At 36.0% G+C, this 17,364-nt stretch overlaps 1 protein-coding gene across 8 annotated transcripts in view; it reads right to left on the bottom strand.

Moving 5' to 3' along the window:
- Positions 1-17,364, bottom strand: part of NPAS3 (neuronal PAS domain protein 3) — an 802,977-nt gene that overhangs the window by 395,486 nt on the left and 390,127 nt on the right. The window lies entirely within an intron of this gene.

Raw genomic sequence — 17,364 nt, forward strand, 5'->3', positions numbered from 1 at the left:
ACTGATACATAATAAAATAGAAAAAACAGCAATTTAACAAAAGTCTCAGAATTTGTTGGAAAATGAGTTCCCACTATAGAAAAGTAAATAAATAAAAGAACAAACAGAAATCATTCTTTTCTCTTATACCTAACTAGTTATCCATCAAGAATTGATGATTGCAATAAAGATAAAAGGTAACATAAACAAACGGTTGAAATTGAAAGCAGATATATAAATTGGTCCCCAATACCTACACTTGCCCATTGGTCATTCTTATTTAAGATTCTAACGAGATAATAATAAGAGATAAACCTGCTCTTTTCTCTTGTTAAGAAGGATTCTGGAGAATGAAAGAGATGAAAATGTGAATCGTTTTAGTTGAGTCATTCAGCTTGCTCTCAGGGCAATTATGATGAGATAAGAAAAATACTTACTGGACGGCAAATACTCACATTTTATGAATTTGAGCTTCTCTTTTTTTCACATGAAAAAGGAGAAAAATTTCTGTCACTATTAGACTTATTTAACCAAATTACTGTGATAGAATATATACATTGTTTATTCATTATGCACTGATTTAAGTCATTGTCCAGAGTCATTTGGTAATAATTTTCCTTGAATACTATTACACTGTCCAAAAAACCCACAATTACATATATGCTCATGTGTGCACACACACTAATCTGTGTGGATACATTCTCTACCACGACCATTCAAAAATGATTCATAGTGGATGCTTAAAACCATCACTTTAAGAGCCCAGATTGGTCCTCTGAAAATTAGCTATCATAAGGCCAACATCGCCGCTGCTGACAGCTGTGTTAGCCAAGAGACCCAGACATGGAGCCACGCCTCTGCCTGCTCATGCCATGGTAGCTGTGTCAATTTGGATGCCGACTGCTGGCATAACCCGAGCAGATGCAGGACCCATATGTGCAACTCCAGATAAGACTTCCAAAGCACTGGCATCTGGACGTCAGCTTTTCTTTCCTGGCTCCACAGATGAATGTTCTGCTAGACCTGATTGTTTCTCTGCTGGCGGTCAGTCTGCTACCGCCCTGTGGTGCTCACTGGCACTGCCTGGACTTCAGTGTGTTTGAAAACAGTAAACCAGATAATCACCCTACACTGCAGCACACCAGGAATTTACCTGTTTCACCAGCTTTTGTACCTAAGTCTTCCAATTTTTAAGTTTTTTTTTTTTTTAAACCTCCATTGATCGGAAGCATAGGATGCCATGTCTAAAACCTGTGTAAGTAACCTTATATTTATATGCACCTAGTTTCCAACAGGAAAAACAACACTGAAAAATGCACTATGGCAGATACATCTGTGTCAGTGCTTCCCTGATTCTATAGCAGCCTCCCCGCACCACCAGAACAGCTATGTGCCACAGGTACCTACCCTGGAAAAAAGCAAGGGAGGATCTTCAACTAGACATCACCTCTCTTCACTTGCTCCTTTGCAAACGAGCCACTGGATAAACATTTCCTTTCAGGTGGGACAACAAAATGGGGGAAACGAGCTGCTCCCTGCGTGTGCAACACCAGATTATGAAGCTAAAGCCTTCCTCAAGGGAGAAAGAATAGTTTGATAATAAATTGACAATGACGTGTCCTCCTGCTCATCTGTACGAACTTTCCCAAAGCAAAGACTCCTCTTTCTCGCCAGACCAAAGTTACTCCTTATCAAGGGATGAACGGGATCCTGACCCCAAGTGTGTGGCCTGTCTCAATGAGGAAGATCTCGGAGAAATGAGCTTTCTTTGACTGATATGAACTCCATCAATTAGATTCCTGGGTGATAACTGTCAATGTGATACATGTACTGGTGTTTCTGAGAGGAACATAAAACAGATGTGAAATTTAAATAAATATTGTACAGTGAGATTTTAAAAAAATACATTAAAATACTGTATGACTTAAAATGATTAACCTCAAAAAATTAAAATCTCAAATGTGTTCATTTTATAGAAATTGAGTTAAAATACACAATCTCAAGTTTTTATTTCTTTTATATTTTAAGGTTGATGCCTTCATTTAAAAATGAAACTGAATCACTTTATCAACTATTACATATTGCTTAAAATAAACCTGATTGCTACCAAGCATTTCAGCAAGAAATTATATTTGGCTTTTTAAACTTTCAATTTATCAAACATGAAAAATTTCAATCACTGCTATTTTACACAAAAAAAACTGGAAAACAACAAAGGCAAACACACCTATATACTCCTTCAGTGACAGCATGCAGATCTCAAAGTTTATTTTGTTTTTTTGGGGGGTTTTTAACACTCAAGAGACAGCTGGCGAGCATTTTATTTCCAATATTGTCTTCTGCCAGAATAATTCATGTAAATAAAGCAGCAGATCATAACATGTCAAGAAAAGAAACAGAGGGTTAAGTTTTTCTAGTTTTGAAAAACCCAAGAATAAAAATCACCCCTGGGTGTTTAGGAATGTAGAAGGGCTGACCAGCCTTTGGCAAGTTGGAATACCACTCTTCCTTTGTTTAATGTCCTTCCTAAGTGCAATTGTGTAAAGCCTTCAGAAAGAATCATCCTCTTTCACAGGGGTTTGACTTGGGCACAGTTAATCATCACTGTGATAAAGCAATTAAAGGTATTCATAATTAGGACCAAACCAAATGTAAGTAATCAGAAAATTAAGGGGAAAATGACATTATGATGGGACTGTGTTTTTTTAATGACCTCTTGGCTGAGAAGGACATTCTCACATTGGTGCTTGGGGACTTGGGTGCATGAGTGCATTAACCCCCCCAGGAGCCCAGCATGTAAACGTCTTCTTCAAGTGGTAAGAAGACATCTTGGGATCATTTAGTGCCACTGACTTCTTAATAATGTTGCCCAAAACATAAGAGGCAATTAGTGGCCTATCTATTAGAAGTTACATGCATTGTTCACACAAATTCAAGTCATTTCACACATGCACCGAGCAAGCACCTGCTAAGAGCATGTGTGGGAGAAGACATGAAAACGAATCAGACATGACCTTTGTCTTTGAATTGCTTACAGTCTAGTAGGAGATGTAAGGCACATATGCAGTCACTTTGGAATTTTTTTTCCTCAAAAAAACACACATGGGTACATTTGCGTATATCTAAACGGAGGAATTTTTAAGTATATGAATGATAGCTGGCCCTAAAAATGGTATTCCATTTCCTAAATTTTACTCCGTTGTAAACACAATTATTGGGATTTTAGATCCTGGGATTAGACATGCACCTGTCATTCTGGATTGGGATACACATATTTATTATAAATTTTTTGAGAGAAGGAACATCTAACAGTCCCCAAAGCTATCTGGTGTGCCTTAAATATAGCAAGCTATCTATGAATCTTTGATCAAAGTCAGTATACACGGTTTGTATTTTTCTGCCCCAGCTACATTGGTCTACATTTAAGAGGAGGTAGTCACACGTATTTTCTAAGATGAATAACTTCACCAGTACCAAAAATAATGGGCAGTGATCTCAGTGGCAAAATCTGTTCCCTTCTATCCCCATCTCCCAATTATAGCAATCCAGAAGAAACTCTAAATATTGAGGAAACATAATCTAATAATTTAAATCTTGATGGAAATAAATAATATAATCTCCCTTTGGATTAATGCTATGAGTAAAAGATCTCAAGGTTAACGCAGATGTCAGTAGGAAAATAACACCTATATATTTTTTTAACTAAATGGCTTTTAAACAGTTATTTTTAACGGGTGTGACTAAAGGAGAAAATGCAGCATACAGAAACAAGAAGAGTATCTTCTCCCACCTATATTTTCATGTCAAGCATGGTATTTGGGGGGAAAATTACTTTGTGCTCTTTAAAGCTTTTTAATTTTCTCTGAAAATCAGGCTAAACTCTCCAAATGTAGTTGAATGAGATTCTATTAGACACAGCTTTGTTGATGTGGCCCAAAATGATTTCCCCCCTCTTCTAGCCTCTGCAGCCTGCCCCGAGTCTCAGTTTCTGTTAATGACCTATTGCTTCTGTCTGATTCAATACAGCCCACTGGCTATGGAAATGGCAAGTCTCAGCAGGAGGCTACAAAATGGTCAGCAGACAGGGCTGAGCCATGTCATTTTCCTCAAATACTTTCCCAGGAATGAAATGACAAGCTTTAAAATGTTGTCTTCTGCTCAGGGCAAATATTTCTTTATTAAACAAAAGTGCATGTCCTCTAGTTTCCATTCAAACCACAGCTTAAAGTATGTCACTTGAAAACTTTCACTGCAAAATAATTTAATACCTAATATTTCTCTTATAATTCCTTTTTACGTTCACTTTAGGGTTCCAACCCCAGCTGTGTCAGTTACCAATGGCTGCGCGTCCTTAAGCAAGTTACTTTACCATAGTGAGCTTCAGTTCCTTCATCCTTACAATGGAAATGATGAAAGCACCTAATTCAAAAGATGAAGGGACCAGTGGAGATAAGACATGTAAACAGCTCACTCAGTGAGTGCCAGAGAGTGTCTGGATCAATGTGTGCTAATACATATTATTCTCCAAACTTTTACCATAATTCCGTATTGGAAATCTACATCCAGAGAACTGAGATCAAATTTCTGCTTGAACCTAATTGAAACCTTTCAGTTTGAAAGAGTCCAGAAGTTACTCTACTTTGCAATGTTCTTAGAGGAAGGAGTCTTCTCCATACAAGTTTCCATTCTTATTTATACCAGTCCTTCTAACACTTTACTGAAGACAAAAAGAGCAGCAGCAACTGAGGTATCCTGCCGATTTCAATACAGAACATGTCCCGAGAAGGGATTCTTTTATTTCAGCCTGAACTTTGTCCTCACTAGAAACTACATAACTATACTATCATCCTCAAGTAAAGCCAGGTTAAATCATTATCAATTAGTTACCAATCTGTCACATAAGTTCCCCAAGCTGATTAGTAACCTTCCAGTACTGAGAACAGTTTGATTTACAACAATGCAGTTCTTGTGAAAAATAATATGGTTTAGCTGTGAATCCAGTGAAACTGATCATTCAGCAGGGATAACTGGTGCCAACTCCAAAGACCAAGCCTGGGTACTTTATATTTAGAAAGTCCCAACAGTGTCTAACAGAAGATTAAATGCTGCCTAAATTCTGGATTGGGCTTTTACAATTAGTCCACCTAAATGTGATCTCAAGAGAGGATACAGTTGATCTTACTATGCATTATTAAATAGTTACTGAGTTTTATCTCCTATGTGACTGCAATTCTAAAAATATAATTTAAAATGTCATTGAACTATCCTTATGGATTAAAGATGCAATTAAAATAGCCATTGATATTATCGTTTGCCTTTGTGTTTATGTAGAACTCACTGACTTCCCACTTACAAAAAAAGAATTTTCTCTTTCTTTAGGTCAATTCTACCCTTGGTCTAATCTCTACACCAGACTAAATTTACTAAAACATTGTCTCACCCTAAAATGAAGTTTGAGAGTAGATTACTTCAGAGGGCATTTTTCTAGTGGCCTAAAGGGTCACTTGCATTTTTCATATCTTTAGAAATGAGGGAAACAGCTGCTCTGACCTGACAATTCCTATAGCAGTTATCTGGCCTCATGGGAGTTTGACTAGGCTCTTCAGTGTGAGCAAGCCAACCATCAGTTATACCTTTTATCCATCCAGAATAATAAACATTTATAACGATTTCACTAATTCACCCAAATGCTTACTACTTACAGAAGTAAAGCAAAACAGTATGACTTTCTTTTCTTAGGCAGGGTTCTATACTGCTATCACAAAAAAAGTACTGTCCCATGGATTCCTTACCTTGCAATCGTAAGTCATCAGATCCTGAATCGTTAAGTGAATATCGGGAAGTGATATTCACAAGGCACTAGAAGACTAATAAAAACAGTTGGAGGCTTGGTAACTGGGAACATCGGACCCAGCTCCTGGGCTGACTAGCAGGTGCCTGCCTGCAGTTGAGAGAGGGCAGAGTCTTGTGATAATCCCCACGTCCTTAGTAAGACCCCTCTAGTGCTTTCTTATTAACTGGTGCCTACAGGTCTTGGTCGCTTTTGTCTTTAATGGGTATGGTGTTACCCAGATCACGCTCAGAAGAAGAAAACCAGCATAAACATGTTTCGGTTATCATATGCTACATAATTTCTCTCCCGCAATCAGCTATTCCTTCCAAAACTGTTTTTAAGAGACAAGGATCACGATCACATTTTTATTGATTTTTAGAAAGTCAAATGAAAAAGGGAAACAGAACCTTTGATGGTGAGAAGTACATGATTTTTTTCATTTTGATTGTCTATATTATTTGAATTATCAACATTTTTTTTTTCATTTTGTTCAGTTAAAAAAAGAGGTGACTGACCATACACAGGCACACAAACGCACAAAGAGGGACAACTACTTAATGGAAAAACTTTTGGTAATCGTACTGTTATTAAAAAGCTAGGGAAGTAGACTACAGATGTGACATTATCATATAATAATTGTTCAATTATGTGTTCAATTTAGCTCTTATTGTAGAGACTTTTAAGTATCCTACACTAATTTTGATTGGATTCTTCTAAGCCAGACTCTCCCCAGTGGCAGTTTTGCAGACTACCACTGTTCCAGGGTGTTCCCAGGTATCTGTAATTAGCTTAGTCTGGGAAACACACTCAAATACTTGCAGAGTCCAAAAAGCTTACAAAGTTCTGGAGACTCGGATGAGAAAGCAACCCCAGCCTTGTTGACTGAGTTTTGGGTCCACAATAAAGGATAATCATCAGGTGTCACTCTATATCAGTCCTAGCTGATGCTGGTAATAACAATATAATGTTTAGTACCACTAAGGTATAATCTAAACCCAAAAAGAACACTGTGCCCCAGATTTAAAGCTATCTATATCCATCAGCACAATATTCATATTCATATTTGACACATAACTTTAAGATTTTCTAAGACCTCTGTCTACTTTAAAATTGAAAGTATAATTATCATTCTGTTCCATTCTAATCTCCAAATAATTTGGCCACCCTTAGTGCCTAAGAAACAATTAAAGATATGTTCCCATACCTTGCAAACAATCTTCCTATCAGTAGGTCACAAACAAAAGCTGTCCAACCACGATGATACTGTTGACCTTTTTTCCCTCCCCGATCTCTACTATACGTGACTATGCTAAGCAAACACATGTGTCTTAGTGAGGTGAGGACTCTCAAATATTCCCACAGAGATCCACGTGAACACCAGACTTAATGGTGTGTGTGTGTGTGTATGTGGTGGAGTGGAGAGGGGTGAACTGCCTAATTTTAAGTTTGTAGTCACAGGAAGCACCCGTTGACCAGCCCCAAGCTGAGTGATCTGCTCCCTCCTGTTGCTCCTGAGGGGCAGCCCATCACAGCCAATTTTCGATGAACACTCACTATGTGCCAGGCACTGTGTGTAGCATCTCCTCTAACTACGACCGACTCGATAGGTAAGAACTGCTACCATCTCCATGTGGGGCTGAGGAAACTGAGGCTTAGAGAGTTGAAATAAACTACCCGAGTTTACATAACTAAGTGTAGGCAAATCCAGGTAGAACTGATTCAAAAGCCACTAGTCTATGTTACACTGAACTGGGTTGGTCTGTTTCAGTATTGGTTTCTCTACTCAGACTGGGGTTGCCAAGAGGCAAAATCAGTACTTACCTTTGTATATCAGTATTTTCTCCAGCCCCAGATGCAAATTAGGTACTTAGGAAATATGTGCTTAACTGAAGCTTGATATTTTTAGATTTATTGTCTTATTTTTCTAGATCTTGGTTACATGAGATAATTGATTTTGTCACTAGAGAGTCCCCACTTGCCATTAGCTTTATTTTCAGTCACGTGGCCAAAACTCACAGCTCTCCTCCACAGTAGTGGCTCCCTCAAACACCTTTGCCTCACCTACACCTCTCACACTACTTCTCTGTGAACAACAACAAATGTTTACCCTGCCAATCAAAGTCAGCAAGGTAAGTAAAAACCCAAAGGGATCAGTACTTGCCACACATATATACACATACTAACACAAAAGTCCTTCTGTGAAGTTCTTCCTTCTGCTTTTGATGCAGAAATATGCCCTTTCTGGCATAAGAGAGGATGGATTTTTTTTGGAACATTAATGAGGAGAATCATGCAGTTCAATGTTTTACAACATAATTTATAGTAACGGATAATGACTACTTATACCTTCTAGCTCTTCTAGACTTACAACTGGCTGTTTATTCCCATTTTCCTAAGCAAATCAAGGAGACTGTACGGTATAATGAAAAGAGTAACAGCATATCACACTCTGGTCAGAAGGTAATGTTGAATCTATTCTTTACAAATTCTATGTTTTCTAGTTGCTTCTAGGTTGCTAATGAGATTATTCTGACAATGCTTCTGAGATCTTCATTCTCAAGGTAAACATATATTCTTATTACCAAATTTTAAAGTTTTATTGTGAACTAGTATATAATACCAAATATAAATACCATTTTTGCAGACAGATAATTTATGCTGTCATCAATGAAAATTACTTATCTTGCTCTTAACCTGAGGGGGTTTTATTGATTATGCTCCTGTATTCCTATATCAGTATTGCTCCTGATAAGCAATAACATTTTTCTTTTAAAATTACCCTCACATACTCTGGACTACTCAACATAAAGACGGAAATACTAGCATTTATTAAACACATTCTATATGCCAAGTTCTGTACTAAGCACTTTTAACTCAAGCCTCACAACAGGTCTGCCAGAAAAGCCTCTACTACTGTTTTACTCCTTTTAAAGATGAAGAAACCGAGGTTTGGAGTAAGAGACCATTCTAGGTCCACATAGTTAATAAGTGAGTAAATTGGGATGTGAATACAAGTTAGCTAAATGCCAAAATCCACACACTGAAAGAATCTGCTTACTATACTCTGTCCCACATCTAGAAGATATGAATAAAAACAGGGTTGGGAACACAAAGGTGAGATGAGGGCCTAGTTCTGGAGTTAAATGTGACTTTGGAAAGGATTTATTTGTTCATTCACTTATTCACCAGGTATTTCTTGAGTACCTATTACATGAAAGATTCAAATTTAACACTTGGAATATCCTACTTTTAGCACTGATTCTAGGCTACCTCTGAAGGATATAGGAAGCTTATACTGAATTTAATAGCATTAAAGCTTTTCAGAGAAAAGTTTCATGAGTTATTTTTCCAGACTGTGACCATGAGTTAAAGAAGCAATAACTTTTTAAATGACAGGTTTTAAACTTTCACAACCATAAAATATTTTTTGATACTCAATCATGAATATAATTTTATATGACTTAAGTTAATGTTGAATAATTATACTTTTTCCCTCAAAGTAAAATTCCAAGGCAATGCAAGTATCATGAAATAATGGTTTAGCCATCAACCTCTGTGTGCTTTAGTTTTTCAATTTTGAGAATAGAGATTTTGATAAAACATACATTCTTGAGTTAATGTGAAAACCAGTGATATAATCCTTGGCAAACTATACCAAGATTCTGCAATGAAACCAATTTCATAAGTATGAAACATTAATCTATATAGAAAATGGATGCAGGGTCGGAGTAATACTGCTTCATCAAAACCCAGCAACTCAGATGATGTACACATTGCAGACGGAAGACCCAACAGGCTACCCCAACATTAGTTTGCCAAATTAGATAAGGAACACATCATATCTCTTTTATAAACCCCTTTTTGAAAGTTATGATTCACTTAGATACATATTTCAGTTTACACCCAGGTCAGTTACTAATAGAAGTTGTGCATTAACTTTCAACATTAAAAACATTTTCCTAAATGTTAATGCTGATATCCTAGTTGAGGTAAGAATGTGAAAGAGGAGAACAGACTCAAGAAATTTCTGCTTTCCTTTGCCTTCCTTTCTTTTTAAATAAAAATCCTGGAAAACTTACTTCTGATTGTCTTACAGCTCAATTGATAAGGTGTGTTCCTTTTTTTTGTTCAAGAAATTTAAAAGCAACTAATTTAAATATGCAAAATTATCTTGAGTTGTTCATACGTGAACTTAAAAGCCGTGCAACACAGGAAAATTAAGTAATTATGCCTCCAAGTTATTTACTGCAATTAAGCTCATTTATCATATGCAAATTAGTGCAAACTGGTCTCATTAGTTACTAAATTACTCAATATGAGCTGAACAATGTAGCACTCCAGTTTGTAATGAAAAATCCCTGTAGAGGCAAGCAGTATCAATTAAGCTAATTTGCATATGCAAATATATTCGCTAACTTTCTCTTTTTCTATATTTAGTTTTACATTTTCTTACCATTCTGGATCATGGGGAGGCTATAGGGTCACTCATCTTTCACTCACTTTTCACTCACCTTTCTATCATAACTAAAAAATCCCTTTATTATATAGTTATTTTATTTTAGCACTATCCACCAGGATACCACTTTGCCAAGAGGGGCCATCAGGAGTAAGAACATGCAGCTTCCCTAGAGATAATAAATTATTTGATAAGTTCTATAAATCAATAAACAAGGGTGAAATTCCAGTTCATCAATAAAATAGAAAATGGATCTGAATTTATCTTATCACCCACAGAAGTCTTGTGCTAACACTACCGTCAAATGTAAAATGAATGTTGACCAGAGAGCATCTTAAAATAATAATTTGTGTCTTCGTATTAGTCAGCCTTTAAGCTATTTGGGATATTATTCAGTTTTCTCTGTCTAAACTGTTTGAATTGTACTAGTCAACCTTTTATTTTCTCTTGCTGAATGGGATTAAAGAAGATACTGATTACAGACTTGGCATTCTCAACCCCCCCCCCCCAACCCCAACACTGTTATAAGCAACTCCTTTTGCCTACATATCCAATTACTCTCTTTAAAGAACCTTAGCTTTCTACACTTTCTGGTCACAGTCCTGCTCTAGTCTCTGAGATCCAATTCTCTGGATCTCAGAGACTAGAGCAGGACTGTGACCAGAAATATCTGAACAATAACAAAAATATAAAATGTCATAACATTACTTTTTATTTTGCTTTCCGTTATAAGTCACAAATGTTTAAATTTTTCTGATAAAGAAATATATGTTCTCATTTATTTAACGATAATTCTGCAGAACCAAAACAGTATGTAGATCAACTTGTCATGATTCCAGGGTATCCCTTAACCAATCTTTAAAATGTGATTAAAAATGGAAACACAGAAATTTAAATGTAAATCCTAATCCAAAATTTTTCTAAATCCATAACACCCTCTTTTAAACCTAAGCTCTTCTTTCATTTGAGATAAGATAAACCATTCCATGGTAGAAAGTGTTAAGAGAAAGAAAAAACACGATTGAAATCTGAATTTTCATTGAAATTTATGGGGTCTTTCATTTCACCCAGACAAATCTCTGACTACTTTATCAAATAGAAAATAGCTACATTCGAGTTTCCTTCTTCTCCACCATTAAAAAAAATACATATGTTAAATGGTTCTGCTATGGTGATGGCCATGTCTATGTTTTATACAAGAGAGTTGTTCTACTAGTAAATGATCCTTGCAAAAACAATTAGTTCCCTACTTATGCTGAAGACAGGCAGTCATGCGACCATTCTTCCCAGCCTTTTTTGATACACTGCCAGTCAGAGAACCACAGATGTTATAATCTTGGAATGTTCTTGGCAGTTCTCTCTTGGTCTTCCTCAAAGAATCTACCAGTGAGATTCCCTCTCTGTTTGGAACTTGAATGTTCTAAGAGCAATGCAAAAAAATTCCTTAATACCCAGAAATAACACAGGCTCAACCATAAAGATATAGAAGTGTTCATGCAATAGAGCCTAGCTCAACACTGAGACATGGACACCACATTTCCGCCATGATCTCTCTTCAGGGCATTTTTCATAGAATATTATTTTTATTCTCTCACGACTTAAATAACAATTACATTCCTGTATCATTTATTAACAAAAAAGTGGGTACTTTTATGAATATATTATCCAAAATTTCATTTATTTTATATCCAAACTTATAGATAAAAATCTCCCTTTAATCACTTTATAACTATTAATAGTTATTAGTAATGATAGATATTACACAATATTAGTATTATAACATACAATATCTGTAGTTCACCATGCAGTGCTCACAAGAATACAAATGTTAACGTTATAAATCTTCCAGATATAAAGTTTGATTTGATTGCTGTTTTAACACCTGCGATGTGAGTAAAGCAACATTACTATGAAGTATACAAAAACAATACTGCAATTTTATACAACAATTATGTAAGTGTTATTTACAGAATGAAAAAAAACTTAATCACTTCTGCTAACTTCTGCTAAGGGCGCACAAATAATTAAAGTACTCCATTTGTAAATCTGCACCTAAGGGAAAGTCATTCCACAAGTTAATTTTATGAGTTTCAAAGATTTTTTTTTAATTTTTTTTTTTTTACCACTTTGTGATTCATTAACTTTAAGAAAGTAAAATATGAATACTCTATCTGGTCTTCGAATTAAGAAAATTAAAATAAATACCATTCATATTTTTTCATAGTAAGGATATCACGAAATGGGAACAATAAGACCTTTAAGAGAGCTTTTAAAGTAGGAACCAAATTAATGCTTAGTTTCTTATATTGAGGAAAGATCCCACATAATGACCTCAAGTTCTTTGAGTTTTACTTAGCTTGGCACAAAAAGCACAATTCCCCAGCTTGACCCCTTGCCCCCTGCTCCTCATCTGATTAATAAAAGTCAAAGAAGAATAAAGTGAATTAAAATGTCTTGACTCAAGCACAATGCATACAATTCACAGTCCTGCAGTTGCAAGGCTGACATCAGGCGAACCTTAAACTCTCCTGCAGAAGATGCCTCTGTTGTGAAAATCATGTCTGAAACAGCTATAAGTTCACAGGTCTACAATAAGGGTCACAGTTAGTAGTAAAGTTTACATGTAAATTATATGAATGGTGGTCTTAGCACTGCATGGTACATAGCCTGAGCGATGGCCTTGTCTACATACACTGGTATTGGATCATTAAATTGGAAAGCAAGTTTGCAACAGTTGATTTTATATTGATATAATCACTATTGTTTATTTTTTCCCCTTTCAGTAGGAAAAAAGTCAAAAGTTAAAGGATCCCACAAACTTTCTAAATTTTCCTAAGAGGATATAAAGTTAATGAGATGTACACTACAAAAACACATATTTCGGTCCACAGAATGTGTGGACCAAATATTAAGGAGTCTGTCTTCAATCCCCACTCCTAACTCTGTACACAGGAGTCCTTATCATACTCTTCCATGAAACATCATGGGGACACAGGTGGCAGGGAAGCTTGGCTCCTGGTACAGAGAAGTCACAGGCATTTCCTGAGCCTCACCCTGGCATTCAGAACTGGCCTCTACTTTACCTTCCAGATTCCATCAGTTCCCTAAACCTGTTCCACAGGTATATATTGTGAATATTAATGATGATACAAGAAGAGAACTTAGCACAATATGTGGAATATCATGCATACCAAAAATTCAATAAATTTAAGCTAAAATCAATCAGGATTAGGCTCTTTCTTATTGAAACATACCCACTCACAAACACACAATACACAACACACACACACCTCACTTGGTATTGCATTAGAAATACAAACTTATACATATACTCAAAATATTTAATGGCAGGAAAATGGTTAAATAAATTATAATTCATCCATAGTATGGAATGACATATAACCATTAATAATAATGAAACCTTATCCTTTCTTAATACAGACATGACCACAAGATATTGATTTTTAAAGAAACTGATGTAATTGGCCAATGCTTGATCCCATAATCTCAAACATATAAAAGTCCTCTAACAACATTAAAAACAAAATTTTCCTATCACACTACCTTCTTATACTCTACCCTTCCTTTACCACAAACATCTAGAAACTTGTGCCTTCTAGCACTCTTTAGGTTTGTCTGCTGCACCTAAAATTTCATTGTGACTATTTCAGAGGACAAAACCTATGACCTCTCTTCAGTGTTCATCCTACTAAAGGATTTATCCTTAGACATTGACATTATTAACGCTCCTTAAGCAAAGTCAAATGCTGTGGCTTCCTCTTACTTTTCTGTCTACTCCTTCCTCATTTTCCACTGGATCTTAAGTGATGACATACACTGGGATTGATTCCCCTCAACTCTCTTCTCTCATGGCTCCACGTCATTTCCATAGGTCTGCAACTCACTGCTTGATTCGAACTATCATTGATATATGCTAGCGATTAGTAATTTCCAGCCCTGCTTTTAGCCGTAGACTGGATCTTGTTCTAGAGATTCAGACTCAGGTTTCCAACTGCTTATCTCTTACTAACTTGACCATTTAAGAGAATGTTCCTTTTAATATCTTTCAGGTAACAGTATCAAATAGCTAGTTACCAACCTAGAGAATAGGTGGTCATTATTAACTCCTGTCATAATTTGATCTCCATACGTGCTTCTCTCTTCATAGAGCATTGATCTTGGAGATCTCCATTTGGTCTCGGACTATTGTAATGATCTTCTAAATAGTCTCTATATATCAGTCTCTTACTTTTCAAAGACTTTCTATATTCTGTATTTTGATACTAAGTCTAGGTATGAACATCAAATCCTTGCCTGTTTCTTGTACGAAAGCCTTCTCCATAGGCTCATCCCTGGTTGCAGCATCTTGGCTTGGTTCATTGGGCCATCACAATATGGCTCATCTACCCTCTCCATTTTTATCTCTTATGTGCTCCCCTGAGCATGAGAAGCAGCCATCAAACTGAACCATCTTAACAGTCCCCAAACAAGATCTATTATTACTTGCCCCTATGATTTTGTGTTTGACATTCTTTTGATTAAAATATTCTTCAGTTATCTTTGCCTAATAAACTCCTGTCCACCCATCAACAGTTTTGAGAAGTCTTCTCTGATGCTTTGTGGCAAACTCAGAGCCTCACTTTTTTGTAGCCCCTAGTCCTTGACCAATGTGATGCTTCTCACTCTATGAGGCCTCCTGGTTCTTCTTTCCCAAAATGACTGCAAGCTAGTTAAGGACAGCAGCCACATGCCCACTATATTGAACTCTGTGTTCTTACTATTTGACTTTTTTTTAATCAAATACTTGAAAATGAATGAAGGATAGCAGAAAAGGAAGAAACAATTTATCCCATTTTCCTTGATTCTACTAGATTCAACCATATTTTCCTAAAGGAAAATATGAAAATTATATTATTCATGCAGACTATTAGAGTGTTGTTGCACGTGGTACAGACATGGGTCCATGGGTTCAAGAGGTCTCATGCTACGATGAAATAAAATTAATTAGATAGCTTAAAGGAGGCCCTTCTTGTTACTACTACTTCCCAACCCCTTCCCACCCACAATTCCTATATTTCATTTAGAGGAGTATATACAGCTCTTCTGCTCCATAACCATTGGTGTTAGAATCAAACAAGAAGTTCTAGTTTCTACGACAATTTCAAGTGCAACCACTAGGATGCCGCACTTTCATGAAAGCATCCCTATCAAGCCACCTCTACATTTCCTTAAAGCCGAAGGCTTTGAACATATTCAAAATATATTCTTTCCTTCACTCTAAAGCCACACAGAATATATCAATTTCTTTTTACACACGAGGCCTTCTAATAGAGAGAGAGAGATGTTAATGTACCTTTTAAGTTCCATCTTTCCCAAACTAAAGTTCATCAAGCCCTTTGCCGCCCCTCATGCAACATGATTTCTAGTTCACACACTGGTCTGGTTATTCCACTCCAAGTAACATCGAGCTGTCTGCATTTCTCTTAAAGTGTGTTGTCTAAGTCAGATGTGACCAACTTAAAGAGCAGAAGAGCTCAGCAGGCTCATTCTAGATCCTCTGCTTTCTGGAGCCTCATCTGGTATAGGAATGTGGAACAGCCATTCTGCATGTTTTCCTTAAGCTTATGCTGAATTAAGCTCTGAAGTTTTGTGTTTTAAATTAGTTTTAAATTCTTGCAACTCCTAAGTCACCCTCCTACACTGATTGCTTAAGAATATAAATAGGAGTCATTCTGAATCACTTCAGAATTTAACAATATGTATATATGGCATGGCTCACAGGAAACTTATAAAGGAGATTCTGAACAAAGTGTGTACAGGAAAGAGGAATATAAAAATGTGAAGATCTAAAAATAAATATCCTTTCTGTATCCCTGAAATGGATCCACTAAAAAGGTAATGTTATGAGCACAATAGAAAAGCATCTCCCAAAGTGTATTTAAAAAAAAATCAGTTATATGGAATCTTAAAAGATATTTGTGGGGAAATGAGAAATATCAGAATAAACAAAAATAAACAAAGTAAGTCTTTTCAAGGCCTTACATTTGCAAATGTGAATCCTTATATCTCAGACCTATGAAATATCAAATTTTCTCAAAAGGTTGTGAAAAATCACAAATCCTTGGACTTTACTCTGAAGATTCTGATTTAGTAGGTTCAGGGAAGGGCCCAGGAATGTGTCCTTTGAATATGCATCTCAGGGGATGCTGAAGCTACTGGCAAGGAACTGCTTGGGAGAGCCCCTGGGATTTAACACGGAGAATCTGATGATGACAGTTTTCTAGAATACATACTTTCAGGAATGACATGCTCAATTCAACACTACTTTTGGCTATTTAGAAAATAAAAGCATCATAGAAGTAATTTTTGTTTAAGTATGAATGAACAGGAATTTGGAGTTTACCTTCATTCTCCTTATGTAAAAAAAAAAAAAAAAAAAAAATCCATAACCATCTTTTCCAAATAAGCTACCTAAATACCCCAAACACATCTGTTCCTCTAATTCCATGTTAAGAATATATCTTACATAGTTAAAGAAAGCTTTGGCTATTATGTACTCTGGAAACAGAAATTATGTAGAACAATTATTCATGGATGTGTTAAACTAATGGCAAAGTCTTAAGAAAACAAGTTTCGAGTTAGTGAGATGCTGAGTTTGGGATGAATTTTCTCTAGGACAAGTAACTGCAGGTTTATTTTAGTCATCCTCACATTTATCTATCATGAAATTCATTGAAAAATTAAATTATTATTGTCTCTTTTCACTTAAAATATACTTCAAAATTTTATCCTGAGAAAGTTTGTAATTTGGAGGAGAGACAAACATTAAGATCGGAAGCACTTATGAATGCAAACTCAAGCAAAGAACGACTGAAATTTGGCAACACAAAAAATGTCACGCTACTTTCACAACATTTTGCTCTTCCAAAAACAATATATAGCTCCAAAGACACACACATATATCCACTTACAAATGCAGCACACATACAATCATTCTGGGAACAGCCAACTACTATACATTGAGCATGAACTGAATAGTGCAATTCATCTCAATTATTGCAAATAATACTTGCCCTCCCTTTCTCATTAAATTCTC

The sequence above is a fragment of the Rousettus aegyptiacus genome, unplaced genomic scaffold (genome assembly GCF_014176215.1).
Source record: "Rousettus aegyptiacus isolate mRouAeg1 unplaced genomic scaffold, mRouAeg1.p scaffold_m13_p_3, whole genome shotgun sequence".
NCBI classification, from domain to species: domain Eukaryota; kingdom Metazoa; phylum Chordata; class Mammalia; order Chiroptera; family Pteropodidae; genus Rousettus; species Rousettus aegyptiacus.